Genomic DNA, 12,693 nt, shown 5'->3' with positions numbered 1-12,693 from the left:
AGGGCACTATCGCATAACGTAGCCACTAGAATTACTTCATCTTGAACTTATACTTTTTTTTTGAAAGAACCTCCAAAGACAAAGAAGGAATGGTTTGCTCTAGGGGTATGTTTATTGCAAGAATTCCTGGGTTCAAATCCTATACAAGACCTGCTGAGGTGGATCTGGTAGTTCCATGTCAGAACACCTGCTCTCCATGCTGAAGGTTGTGGGTTAAACCCTTGGTATTTCTGCTTTTTAAAAAAGGTGAGCAGGTAGCAGGTGATGTGAAAGATGTCAGCCAGAGATCCTGGTGTATTACTGCCAGACAGGACTGGGTGAACAAATATTTTGACCCGGTATGAAACAGCTTTCTATGCGCATCCCTGCTAAAATTTATTTTGGGTCCCTTTAGATATACTAAGGACGCAGGTGGCGCTGTGGGTTAAAGCCTCAGTGCCTAGGACTTGCCGATCGAAAGGTCGGCGGTTCGAATCCCTGCGGCGGGGTGCGCTCCCGCTGCTCGGTCCCAGCGCCTGCCAACCTAGTAGTTCGAAAGCACCTCCGGGTGCAAGTAGATAAATAGGGACCGCTTACCAGCGGGAAGGTAAACGGCGTTTCCGTGTGCGGCTCTGGCTTGCCAGAGCAGCGATGTCACGCTGGCCACGTGACCCGGAAGTGTCTCCGGACAGCACTGGCCCCTGGCCTCTTGAGTGAGATGGGCGCACAACCCCAGAGTCTGTCAAGACTGGCCCGTACGGGCAGGGGTACCTTTACCTTTACCTTTAGATATACTTCCCCATCATCTCAGCAGCATTGATTCCTGACATACATATTGCTTTGTCTAGATTGTAGCATGAGGGAGAATAGAACTTTAGGAAACCATATGCTCCAACATTTCTCCGATGAAAACAGGGACGTCCTTGTTCATAATAATAACAATAATTTTATTATTTATATGAATACTGCCCCTCAATGAGGCCAAACTTAGATTCACAAAATGTTTAGGGGTATGCGTCCCCCCAAGAAGAAAAAGCACTGTTCAAATGTCTTCTAAAAGTTGTACAGTTACTTATCTCCTCGGCTTGGGGCGTCACATCACTCCATACTCTCCCATATTTCTCCGATGATAACAGGCACATCCTAAGGAAAAGTGGGACATTTTGGGATCAAACCAGGAACCGGGATGGCTTCTATAAATCTGGGACTGTCTCTGTAAAATAGGGACACTTGGAGCGTCTGGAAAAGGTGAGGCAGATTAGTGTATTTATCTTCCTGGATAACATAATGTGATAGCTTGAGAAGCTGGAAATATTACAGGATCCTCTGTGTGTGTGTGTGTATGTGTGTGTCTGTAGAGGCCAATTTTTTTGTGTGGGGGTGCATTGTGTAGAAAGATAGGTTGAACCCAAAGGTTTTGCCTCAGTGCCTAACCTGTGTTTTGAATTGTAAGCTAGGGTCAGCTCATCATCTTCATTCCTGCTCTTTTCATGTAATAATAATAATTTATATGTCGCCCATCTGACTGGGTTGCCCCAGCCACTCTGGGCGGCTTCCAACAAATTAAAGCAAGTTTTAAGAACCAAGACTGTAATGAAGACTTTTCTATCTTCCATCAGGAGACAAACCATTTTGTGTGTGCTCCAGGGGAGCCATGTTTTCTCCCAAATGATTGTATTTCCCGTCCTGAGTAACTGCTCCTAGATCCCAAGGCAGATTTCTCCGATCTCTTGGTCCTTTCAATCACATTTCTAATATAAAGGAAATACCAAACTACCAAGAGTTCAGGGGGCTCTGGACAAAGTTCACTCTGGTGCCCCCTCTTTTCTGATGAATCCTGGAAGGCTTACATGGCAACAGGGACCATTGGTAGCAACAATGTGGTTACGGAAGAACCATTTTAATTTCCCACAATGCACCAGGGTGACACAATGTCAGGAGCATTGTGGGAAATTTACATAACACGTAGGCAAGTGCCAGTGCGGCTCACAGCACTGGTATGAAAAGTGAAGGAAGAAGACCAGGAGCATGTGTTAGTTGTGAGCCCCACAGACAGTGAGGGTCTGGCACGTACCCAAGGATGCCAGGCGCTGGTGCCAACCCTGTCTACACTTCCTATGTAATGTATGAGCACATTATTCCACCCAAGTCAAAATGCATGACTTGTGGATGGGGAAACACCTCACACTGGAGGAAGGAACTTTCTTGGAATACACTTCAGATTCTGCAATTGAAGTAAGGAAAGGCTGCCAGCCCTTTAGCTAAGCTTTATTTCTTGAGTCTGTTTCGAAATCTTGTCAGACATCCAAGTGTTTGTTTTCATGCTACAGATTCTCAGGTAAGGCTGTTTTTGTTTGTTCTGATTCACAGCAGCAGCAAACATTAAGCTTTTGTTTACACTCACATTATCTTGTGCGTCTTTAAATAATCTGGAAATATTTTGATTTCCCTCCCATGGCCTGATTTCACTTCTCCGAAAGAGGGAAAGCTCACTTTAAAAAGTGTATCTTAGATGGTGCCTTCTGCTGGCACAGTCAGTATTATGAATATAGCTATTATAAATCAGGATTTTAGATGTCACGGCCAACCAATTTTACTAAAACAGACATCAGCTAAGCAGCCTGTGATTTCTAGATCATCTCTGGATTATTATTTTTTTAATGGTGTTGCATTAAACATTTTTCAGCCCTGGGATCCACCTTAGGGTGTGTGTGTATTTAGAAGATCAGCAATTTCACATTTGAGTTCCTTTAGAACTTCTGGCTGGATTCCACATAGACTTGGTGATTTAGTCAGTTTTTGTCAATAAGGACTAGAACTTAATCTCGTCACAACTATTTGCCACAGTTTCTCAGACTCTCTGCTTGAAAAGGTTAGTTCAAGCGCAGGGATCTGCCCTGCATATTTTGCTGTGGGGACAGGCACAAATAATTCAGTTACTCTACAATCACCACTTTCTCCTTTGGACTTGGCTGGATTGGTAAAGAAAAAGCGTTGCATATGTGTTGTATATGCAATATAACACTGTGGCACCAGATGGCGCTGTGGAGTCCCGTCTTTCCCTACCAGATTTCCCTGTATGAGTTTACAACGCGTTTAAATGCCTTGCTTCTTTGACATGTCTAGATCCAGCCTTTGACTCCTTGGTCATCCAAAGGTCTAACTATCTCCCTAGCTGGTTTCCTGTTTCTTACGTTTTTAATCGGGATGTCCTATTCAATAATATTGATAGTAGTAGTAGTAATAATAATAATAATAATAAATGTATTATTTATATCTGACCCACCTGACTGAGTTGCCCCAGACACTCTGGGCAGCTTCCAACAGATATAAAAACATAATAAAACATAATAACTTTAAAAAAAAAAACTTCCCTGTACAGGGCTGCCTTCAAATGTCTTCTAAAGGTTGTGTATTTACTTATCCTTGCCTGGGGGTGCGTGGGTCACATAACTCCATACACTCCCAACATTCCTCTCATGAAAATAGGGCCATTCTAAGCAAAAGTGGAACATTCCAGGAGAAGGCTTCTGTAAACCTGGAAAATAGAGACATTTGGAGGGTCTGCATGTCTTTCCTGTTAGTGCTGTTGCATGTAAGGTAAAGGACCCCTGGATGATTAAGTCCAGTCAAAGGGGACTATGCGGTATGGCGCTCAGCTCACTTTTCAGGCTGAGGGAGCTGGCGTTTTTCCACAGACAGCTTTCCAGGTCATGTGGCCAGTGTGACTAAACCGCTTCTGGGACACCATGACGGAAGCCAGAGTGCACAGAAATGCCATTTACCTTCCCGCCTCAGCGGTACCTATTTATCTACTAGCACTGGTGTGCTTTTGAACTGCTAGGTGGGCAGGAGCTGAGACAGAGCAACAGGAGCTCATCCCGTCGCACGGAGTCAAACTGCCGACCTTCCGATCAACATGCCCAAGTTAAGACAAATCTGCATCAACATGTAGGTTCTAATGTCTGCGAAGCCAGTTTGACAAGAAAGAAAAAAAGCTTCAACCATTTCCCACCCCAAAAGAAACAGGGTGTGCATGCATTATGAGAACATTATGTGAACACAAAAATACTTCATTCAACATGTGGTGAGTTCACGTGAAGCATAAGTGAACATACCCTAAGTAACCTTTCACGGATGGAGATGGCCAGACCATTCCTTTTCCTGTCAGCGTATCTTCTGTCTAGTTTCCACTCCGGGTGTTTTCGAACCTTTGGACACGAGTGCCTGACAGACACAATGCTTACATTAAAGCCCTTGTACTATCTCAAGAGTATCTTTAAATAAATTTGTTCTTTCTATGTGAAAATATTTACCTCAGGGAATATTAACACAAGCCTTGCACAGGACGGTGGCCAGAATAGACTGCCTCTCCACATAGCCCATTCTTGAAATCTTCCAATGGCCGGCAGTGAAAAAAATGAGGAAAGAGACAAGTATTTGGTAAATAGGAGGAGACATTCCAAGAGATTTGTTTAAAACTCGATGAAAACATAATTTCATGAAAAGCAGCAGGAATGCCTTTTTATTTCTGGCATCGTCCTGCGCACTTTAACTGCTGCATGATATGAAAAAACAAATAAAAATAATGTAAAGCTTTCTGAAGCACTTTTGTGAACATGGAGATGCAGGGATTTAATATGCCTCACTTGTTAAATTTCTGAACATTTACAAGAGGTTTGCTAGAGGAAGAAGAAGAAAATAATAATAATCTGGCAACCCCAAATAGCAGTGTAATATATTTACAGGATTGGAATGAAGAGGTCTGTGTTATACCAGTATCTTGGGCTCAAAGTGCATATTACACTGAATTCTGTCCATTTTTTTCCCCAACGCCACATTTTAAAAAGCTGACATTAGCTTGGGCAGACAGCCAGAGATAAATTGTGTAACCAGTTCAAAATTGCCCTTCCCAAGCTGCCTTTTTACAGCCACGGGGTAAGAGATGCATGCAAGATTTGGGAACACAGATTTTTTTCAATTTGCAGACTGAAAAATAAATACCTTTTGTCATCCCTAACTGTTGGCTGTGTTGCCTGGGCTAGATGGCCTTTGATCTGAGAGAGGAGTCACAGACCCTCCAAATGTTCTAATTTTCCAGGGACAGTTGTGAATTTGCAGAAGCCATCCTGGTTTCTGATTTGATCCCAGAATGTCCTGCTTTTTCCTTAGGACATCCCTATTTTCATTGGAGAAATGTTGGAGGGTATGGTCGTCACACTAAAAAAGTGTAAAATCCAGCCAATTTATCCCGCTGTCGTCCTCCAAACAAGGTCAGATCTATCCCTTCGGGGACAGGAAAGAAATGCAGGAAGGAAGCTGCCAGGCTCATGGAAGGGAACAGCTTGGGGCTTGTTATTTCTTCTGAGGAGGGTTGAAGATCTGTAAGGGAGTTTTCCCATTCTTCCTCTGTTTCCCCTTTCCATGTTGCTGTAAAGCCAGTTTTGGAACTTCTCCTTCCCTTGTCAATGTAGCTGCTCCAGCAAGGTCTCTCTCCAAATCAAAGAATTGATCCATGGACTTTCCCCCTCCTTCTCAGCTGCAAGAGTGCCAAAGGCAGTTTAGGAAGGCCCAACATACGTGTGTGGGGGTGTGTGTTCCATAAATCAAGTAACTCTCACCCTAAATTCGGCAGGTTGAATTTAGAGTTCAAGTCCTGGGTTCAAATCTAGGCTCACATACACCTTGCACTTAAAGCAGCACCCAAAGAATCCTGGAAACAGAGGGCTACAATTCCCATCAGCATTAGGAACCTGCAGTTTCTAGGATTCTTTGCATTTCCCACCAGGTAAACGGATCGGAAATTTACATTTCTTGCCATTTTAAAATTACAAACCAGAATTTATGAATCAGAATTTCTAACATTTGCTTACAAAGTGTGACACTCAGAGATATGTAACTTAGACATTAAATTTAAATTCTTGTTAAAGACATTAAAACAAATAATTAATTGCATGCTTTTAAACCTCTGCCACCCTCTTAAATCCCCCGATCCACAGCACTCTGAATGGGAAATGCTAAAAATGAAATGAATGCTGAACTTGAAATTCCAACTAAGGAGATTTTGCTTGGTTTGTTTCCCTTGCCAAAATTTGTTTCTGTTCTACAGTCTGTGCACTTTGTCAAAGCAGATTGCCAGATTGCTATTTTTCAATTTTCTTTCCTCCCCATATCCCCAAATGTAATTTAATTAATGCCCTGGCCACTTGCTAGTGTTTGTGGTCCATATTTTGGGACTTCTGCATTCCCAGTGAAACAAAAAATCACGGTGTTCTCCTCCTAGCATGTTCCCACACCCAGAAACTTGTTATCAGTTGCACTGAAGGGACTTAGAACATGTGTATTGAGCAACACCTCCTATCACTAAAGAGATTGATTTTTCACTAAAGAGATTGATTACTAAGCCCCACTATAAATTCCTATTTTGTTAATCTTCTACTCTCACTAAAACTGTTATGAGCATGAGTACATTCTTAGGAGCAGTAAAATGCTATTAGTTGAGTGAGATGCAAGTCTCACCACAGAATAAACGACAGGCCCCAATGTTTCCTCATGAGTGCAGTTAGTTACAAGGTACACTGAGCCAATGGGACAGTACATTTGTTTAGCCAAAATTTACTTTGATAATATTCACATCTGGCAGTCATCTTTCTTCCGTTAGAGTCCTTCTCTTGTCGTTTAGTTGTTTAGTCATGTCCGACTCTTCGTGACCCCATGGACCAGAGCACGCCAGGCACTCCTGTCTTCCACTGCATCCTGCAGTTTAGTCAAACTCATGTTGATAGTTTCGAGAACACTATCCAACCATCTCGTCCTCTGTCGTCCCCTTCTTCTTGTGCCCTCCATCTTTCCCAATATCAGGGTCTTTTCCAGGGAGTCTTCTCTTCTCATGAGGTGGCCAAAGTATTGGAGCCTCAGCTTCAGGATCTGTCCTTCCAGTGAGCACTCAGGGCTGATTTCCTTAAGAATGGAAAGGTTTGATCTTCTTGCAGTCCATGGGACTCTCAAGAGTCTCCTCCAGTCCTTCTCTTAGATGGTTTCATATGGCACCTTGTATTGTTGATCAAAGCTTTGTTATGCATTTGTCTCACAATGACACCGCACGCTCACTCAAGCAATGCAAGGCCTTTTAGTTTTCAGTTACCTGTCTTCAGTTATATGTTGCAGATATATGATGCTACATTCCAACAGTATTATTCTGGTAGAGCTCAGTGTTCTTCAAAGAGCATCCACGAACTGTTTGGACCTCTTGAACATCACCTGCAAACCTCAGGATCCCATAACGAAAGCTCCTACCCCTGACAGCTGACAAGGGATGGAAATTTCAGGTGCCCAATGGTATAATTTTGATTCACTTATTTATGAAATGTCTTCATTGTGCAAGAGATCGCAGGGCTGTGTACAACATATTATAAAACTATTATACTAGATAAAATAATCATCCACAAAACACAAGACTGCAGTACAACTCAGCATAAATAAAACCTGAAGCCTGAAATAACCAATTAAGTTCACCCAAAGGCCTGAGAAAACAAATGTGTCATCACACCGTTCACCATCACATCTCCAGGTGGACAGAGAGTTCCATAGGTAGGCTGCTGCAACAGAGGTCCTACCTTGTGTCACCGTGCAAGAGCTATACCCAACAGCAGAACAATTAGAAGTCCGGTTGATATGGGAGGAGCACTCTGGTGGCAGGGTGGCAGGTCATTAAAGGCTAATATTGGCATTTTCAGTCAGGCTCAGTAACGTTGGCCAGCCAGTGCAGATCCCACCCCCAAGTTGGTATTATATGACAACAGGCAGAGATGCGCCTTGAGGCAGCTTACAGTAATCTAGACATGAGGCTTTGAGCATCACAGTGGCAAGGCTGTCTCATTCCAGGAAAAGCTAGAGCTGGCACAGAATAGCCAGAACTAGTAATAAACAGTCTTCACGGCATCCAGCTGGATCAGTGCTGGCACGTAATTCAAGTGGAGCTCTAGACTACAGTCCTTCTCCTTCAGATGGACTGTGACTCCTTCGAGGGCGGGGCATACACCCAAATTCCCAGGCATGCAAATTGCCCACCACCAGTCTATTAAGGCAGGTGTGCTTGTAATGTGAACATGGTGAGTACTCACTTGGCTATTTTCATCCCATTTCTACACTGAAATACCGTGAAGACTTCCTTCGTGTGCAAAAAGTGGACTGCAGTAGTAAACTGAGAGCTAAGGCTCTTGTTCCTTCCGAATTAATACAATTCGAATTACTTTGCTCTTATATACCTTATTGGAACAGCTCTGCAGTTTCTTGCAGCCAATGTCCTTCATTGTCAAAATATTAATGATTACAAATTGATTTATAAAGTGGATGGGCATTAATCTTCAATTTTAATTAGTTTAAGTACAGTCAAGATCACGTTTTTTCATTATGGGCCAATGCTCCAGCATGCTGCTGGACATTTTGTAATTAGAGGGTTGGTATATAAATCCCTATACATGTTTATTCTGAAGTAAGTCCAGTTGAATTATGATTTAAACAATTTTTTAAAGACACCCTGTCTGAGTGAAGGCCTGCTCAAAGAGGTTTACAATCAAAAGCAGCAACAGAGAAAAAGAACAATATAATTGTATTCAATGAAACTTACTCCTTCAGTACACTGCATTGCATTGGAGTCTGAGGGTCAAGCCGCACATATGTTAAACAGTGGCTTAATAAGGAGTGCATTTTTCATTGCTGTAAATAGCAGCTGCTGGGCTCCCTGATTAGGATCAGGACCACAACATAAAGGAAGGAGATTAACCCTTTCTGTTGGTGCCAATGGAAACGACATATTATATTTTAAGCTCATCCAGTCTAATTTTCAAAAGAAAATCAAGGCAGCTAACCAGTACACTGCAACAATATTAAAATACATCACCTGGCTAGGGTCCCAAGTGCTGCTTAGTCTTACGCATAAGGTTTGCCAAAGACCAGTGAAATGTTTGACTTTTTTCCCCTTTTAACAGCTATTTCTGAGCATTACTCTGGTGTCTATCCCAACTTGTTTCTGAAGCCTCCATTTCAAAAGTTGCTTGGCGCATGCCTGGCAAGCTGCTGTTTAGGAAACAAAAGGTTTTGGGCTCACATGAATAGTTTGCCTCGACATGAAGAATAACATATTGCTGGATTTATATCAGGCAATGAATGGATATCTCTTTTCTAGGAGGGTGGTGGTGGTCATTATAGATATCGCTGACAAACGACTCATTTGCACAGAACACCTTGGCTGAAAAATTTGTAGGCATTCAACCTTTCCCTAATTGTTTTTTTTCCCACTGGGACTTATTTCATTATTATTATCTTTTCTTTAAATGGCTAAACTACGGCCCACCCCCGCCCCCCATGCCTACACCCCCCAGTCGTTTAATATAACTAAAACAGCATACTCAGGGATATAAAGTAGCCATTTTTAGTCATTCATTTCTCTTCCAACTTTCCTCTTTTTCTCACTCTTCAGAAGGGTGTGTGCACGCAGCAGATACTGCAAAGAGAGCAAAACTCTCGACTTGAAAGGGCTCGAAATGTTTAAAGCTAGCATTTGGAGCCTATCAGCAAACAGCAGCACTTCTCTACATAGGAAAATTTTCAGCTATAAATTCTTCTTTGGCAAGATTATAGGCAGTACAAGTTTTGACTTTCAATTTATACCTTTTGATATGAGTCGTTGAATGCTCTGATTCTGAGTTTATTTGTCCTGTCTTCAGCAAAATGGATTGAATATGGGGGGTTAGCCAACCATGGTGCATTGTCTCTGTGCCTCAGATGTTACATTGATGAAATCTTAGTGTCTGGCACTATCTTAGAGGAATATAAAAATTTGATTTGGTCTGCAGCCAGTTTTCCTTCCCACTCTGGCCCATTGAAGGAACATCTGGGAGAACATTGTATTCATTAATCCAAATTCTGAACACTTTGGAGGGCTAGCGGGTGAATACCTGATTCTGTCTGGATCTGTATATTATGTCAATTTGCCTGTTCTCTCCCCCCCGGCCCCCAGCCACGATAAGACATCAATAGCACATGCAGTCAAAGGTCTGTATCACTTTTAATATCTATGCCATTCCCTCCACCAAGAAAATATATGACAAGAACAGAAATGTTATTATTTTATTTTAGACATTGGGCACATGTGCACGCATGCTGCCATTCTGATGGTAGCCTTTCAGAGGTTTTCCTTTGTCATGCATATTTGCTTTATTGGCTCTGGAAACCTCAGGGCTTCCTCTTCCCCTTCCATATGTCAAGAGTCCACTGAACCTTCCTGTGGCTTGAACTTGGAATATGAGGACGGTTTGATTTGTGCAATATTCATCACATCTCGTTTTCATAAATGCTGCCGCCTTGAAGCAGCTGCTGCACATACCAGTCTTGTGCCTTGTGGAGAGAGAGGCTCTTTGTGGGCTTCAGTGCCATTTCCTTGGCGCCTCTTGTGTGATGAGCAAAATTAATGCATTATGGACCATCTAGAGAGGCCTGTGATTTCCACCCCTCCCTCCCGGCCCCGTTGGTAGTTTTTGATAGTTTGGAAAACAGCGTTTGTCCAAATTTGAACGTTGGCTTTGATCTTTAACCTGTATAGGTCATCTTATGGTTCCATGCTAGGATCACAGGCATATTTATTCCCAATGGCTCTGTTCATGCATAGCACTAAACAAAAGTATGGTTTAGTACCAAGGAGTTTGCACGTGTAATCTCAGAGCCTCTGTCTATAATTTTCGAGAATTCTTGGGAGAACAGGTGAGGTCCCTGCAGATTGGAAGAAGGCAAATGTTGTCCCCATCTTTAAAAGCGGGGGGAAGGAAAGAAGACCCAGCTGTGCTTGACGTCAATACCACAAAAGTTCCTAGAACAAATAATTAAATGGTCAGTCTGTGAGCATTTAGCCCTGATTTGACTTGGTATGACCAAAGTTAGAGGGCTAGGATTTAGGGATTTAATTAACCCAATTATCTGTACAGCAGCCTTAGCTTTTTGTAGCTGGAGTCAGTCAGGGCCCTGCCATCCTAGGCCAGGTGGAGAAAGACCTGCAAGGCCAGGGGCAAATCTTCTAGGATTCATAGCTTTTTATCATTTAGATAGACCCACCACTTTTACATGTAAATGGAGAAGGTGCCACATTGGCCTGCTATCCTCCTGTGTAGTTGGACCTTTATTAAATGCTTTCTTTTCACATTTAAATCCAACAAGATCTGTCAGTGATAAAATGGGGAAGAAGACACCCCCCCATACTTAGAATAGTCTACAGAAAGAAAAGGCGATGCTCAGAATCTGTTTTCCAGTGTGAGAGTTTTCATTAAGAGGGGCACAGTGCGATCTGAAAGGGAAAAAAAATCACAGGCTACCTTGTTTTCCTAATGCACAAGCAGATTTGTTTCCTCCAGGGGACCTGCGTCGGTGTTGCTCACTGATGGGAGGGGGGGAGTCAAGGTCTGATGATAGTTCCCAGATTATTATTTATAGTATAGCCATTATACGCCATGTCCTTGACTGAGGCATTGCATTTTGCACCAGCGATGTCTGCTCCCTAAATTTATTGATCTCATTAGAAGATAAAAGTGACAAAGACAGCTCATAATACTTCTGAGAAATGTAAAACCATTAGCGGGTCACTGTCGAAGTTATAACATGTCCTTTTAAGCTGCTTAGGAAACTGGTGGCAGCCTATGATACAGGGATTAACCTGTGTTAGGACTGAATGAGTCAGATGAAGCAGGATGCTTAATATTCAGCCTGCCTCCCATACCATATAGATGCCAAGCGGGATGATACAACAAAGCGATAAACTCGAATACATGGGGGCGGGGGGGGGGAGAGAACACACACACACAAAAACAAACAAAGGCAAAGTATTTCCATTATCTTCCTCTCATTCAAGGTAGGAGGCATAATAAGCATTCTGAGCATCAGTCTGGAATTAGGGGAGTCTCACCAAGTTGCATCCAGATTTTAGTTCTTTCCCCCCTCTGCTCTTGAACAGGTATGACCTTGAACAAGTCACTGGAGACAAAGGCCTGGATTCAGTACTCTCTCTGGCCACCAGCGCAAGGACTGATGCACTAGCGTGAGTGCAGGAATAATGGACGGACAACATGGAATTCAACACAACACTTGCAATAGCGGAAGCTTGTCATGCAGCTAGTAATCTGTTGCAGAACCAGCCATGAGAACCATGCTGGATTCCTGCCCTTCCCTTTTGCAAACCATTCTGCTAGTGCAAATAGCACACCACTAAGGGACTTTAACTTAGTGCCGTGTTGAATTCCTCCCCATGCGTGGTAGTCAACTAGGTTTTACTCAGAGTAGACCCATTGAAATGGACAAACAGCAGGTTGATTCTGACTAAAACTCAGTTGAATAGTATCCCAAATTGGGTGACTCCTGTCTGTTTGTCTCATTTGTACTTTGCAGGTGCATTCTTGGTCGCATTTCATCCTATGGATTTGCTTAGGCTGAGAGAATGTGATTTCCCCCCAAGCCACCTAGTGACCTTCATGGCTGAGCAGTGTGATTTGAACAATGAGATTGCATGTTTCCGAACTGCCAGTCCCTCTTCACACCCACAGAGCTGTGTGTGCATCTTGGATCCACAAAATGAGTGCAGAACAGGAGCTGTCGAATTGAGGCAGAGATCTTTTTTCACAGTGCTGCTAGTGATAACTGATGCTCACCGAATCCTGACTGGGAATGATC

This window comes from Podarcis gaigeae (assembly GCF_964106915.1).
Source record: "Podarcis gaigeae genome assembly, chromosome: 3".
Classification (NCBI taxonomy): Eukaryota; Metazoa; Chordata; class Lepidosauria; order Squamata; family Lacertidae; genus Podarcis; species Podarcis gaigeae.
This window is presented reverse-complemented; position numbering follows the sequence as displayed.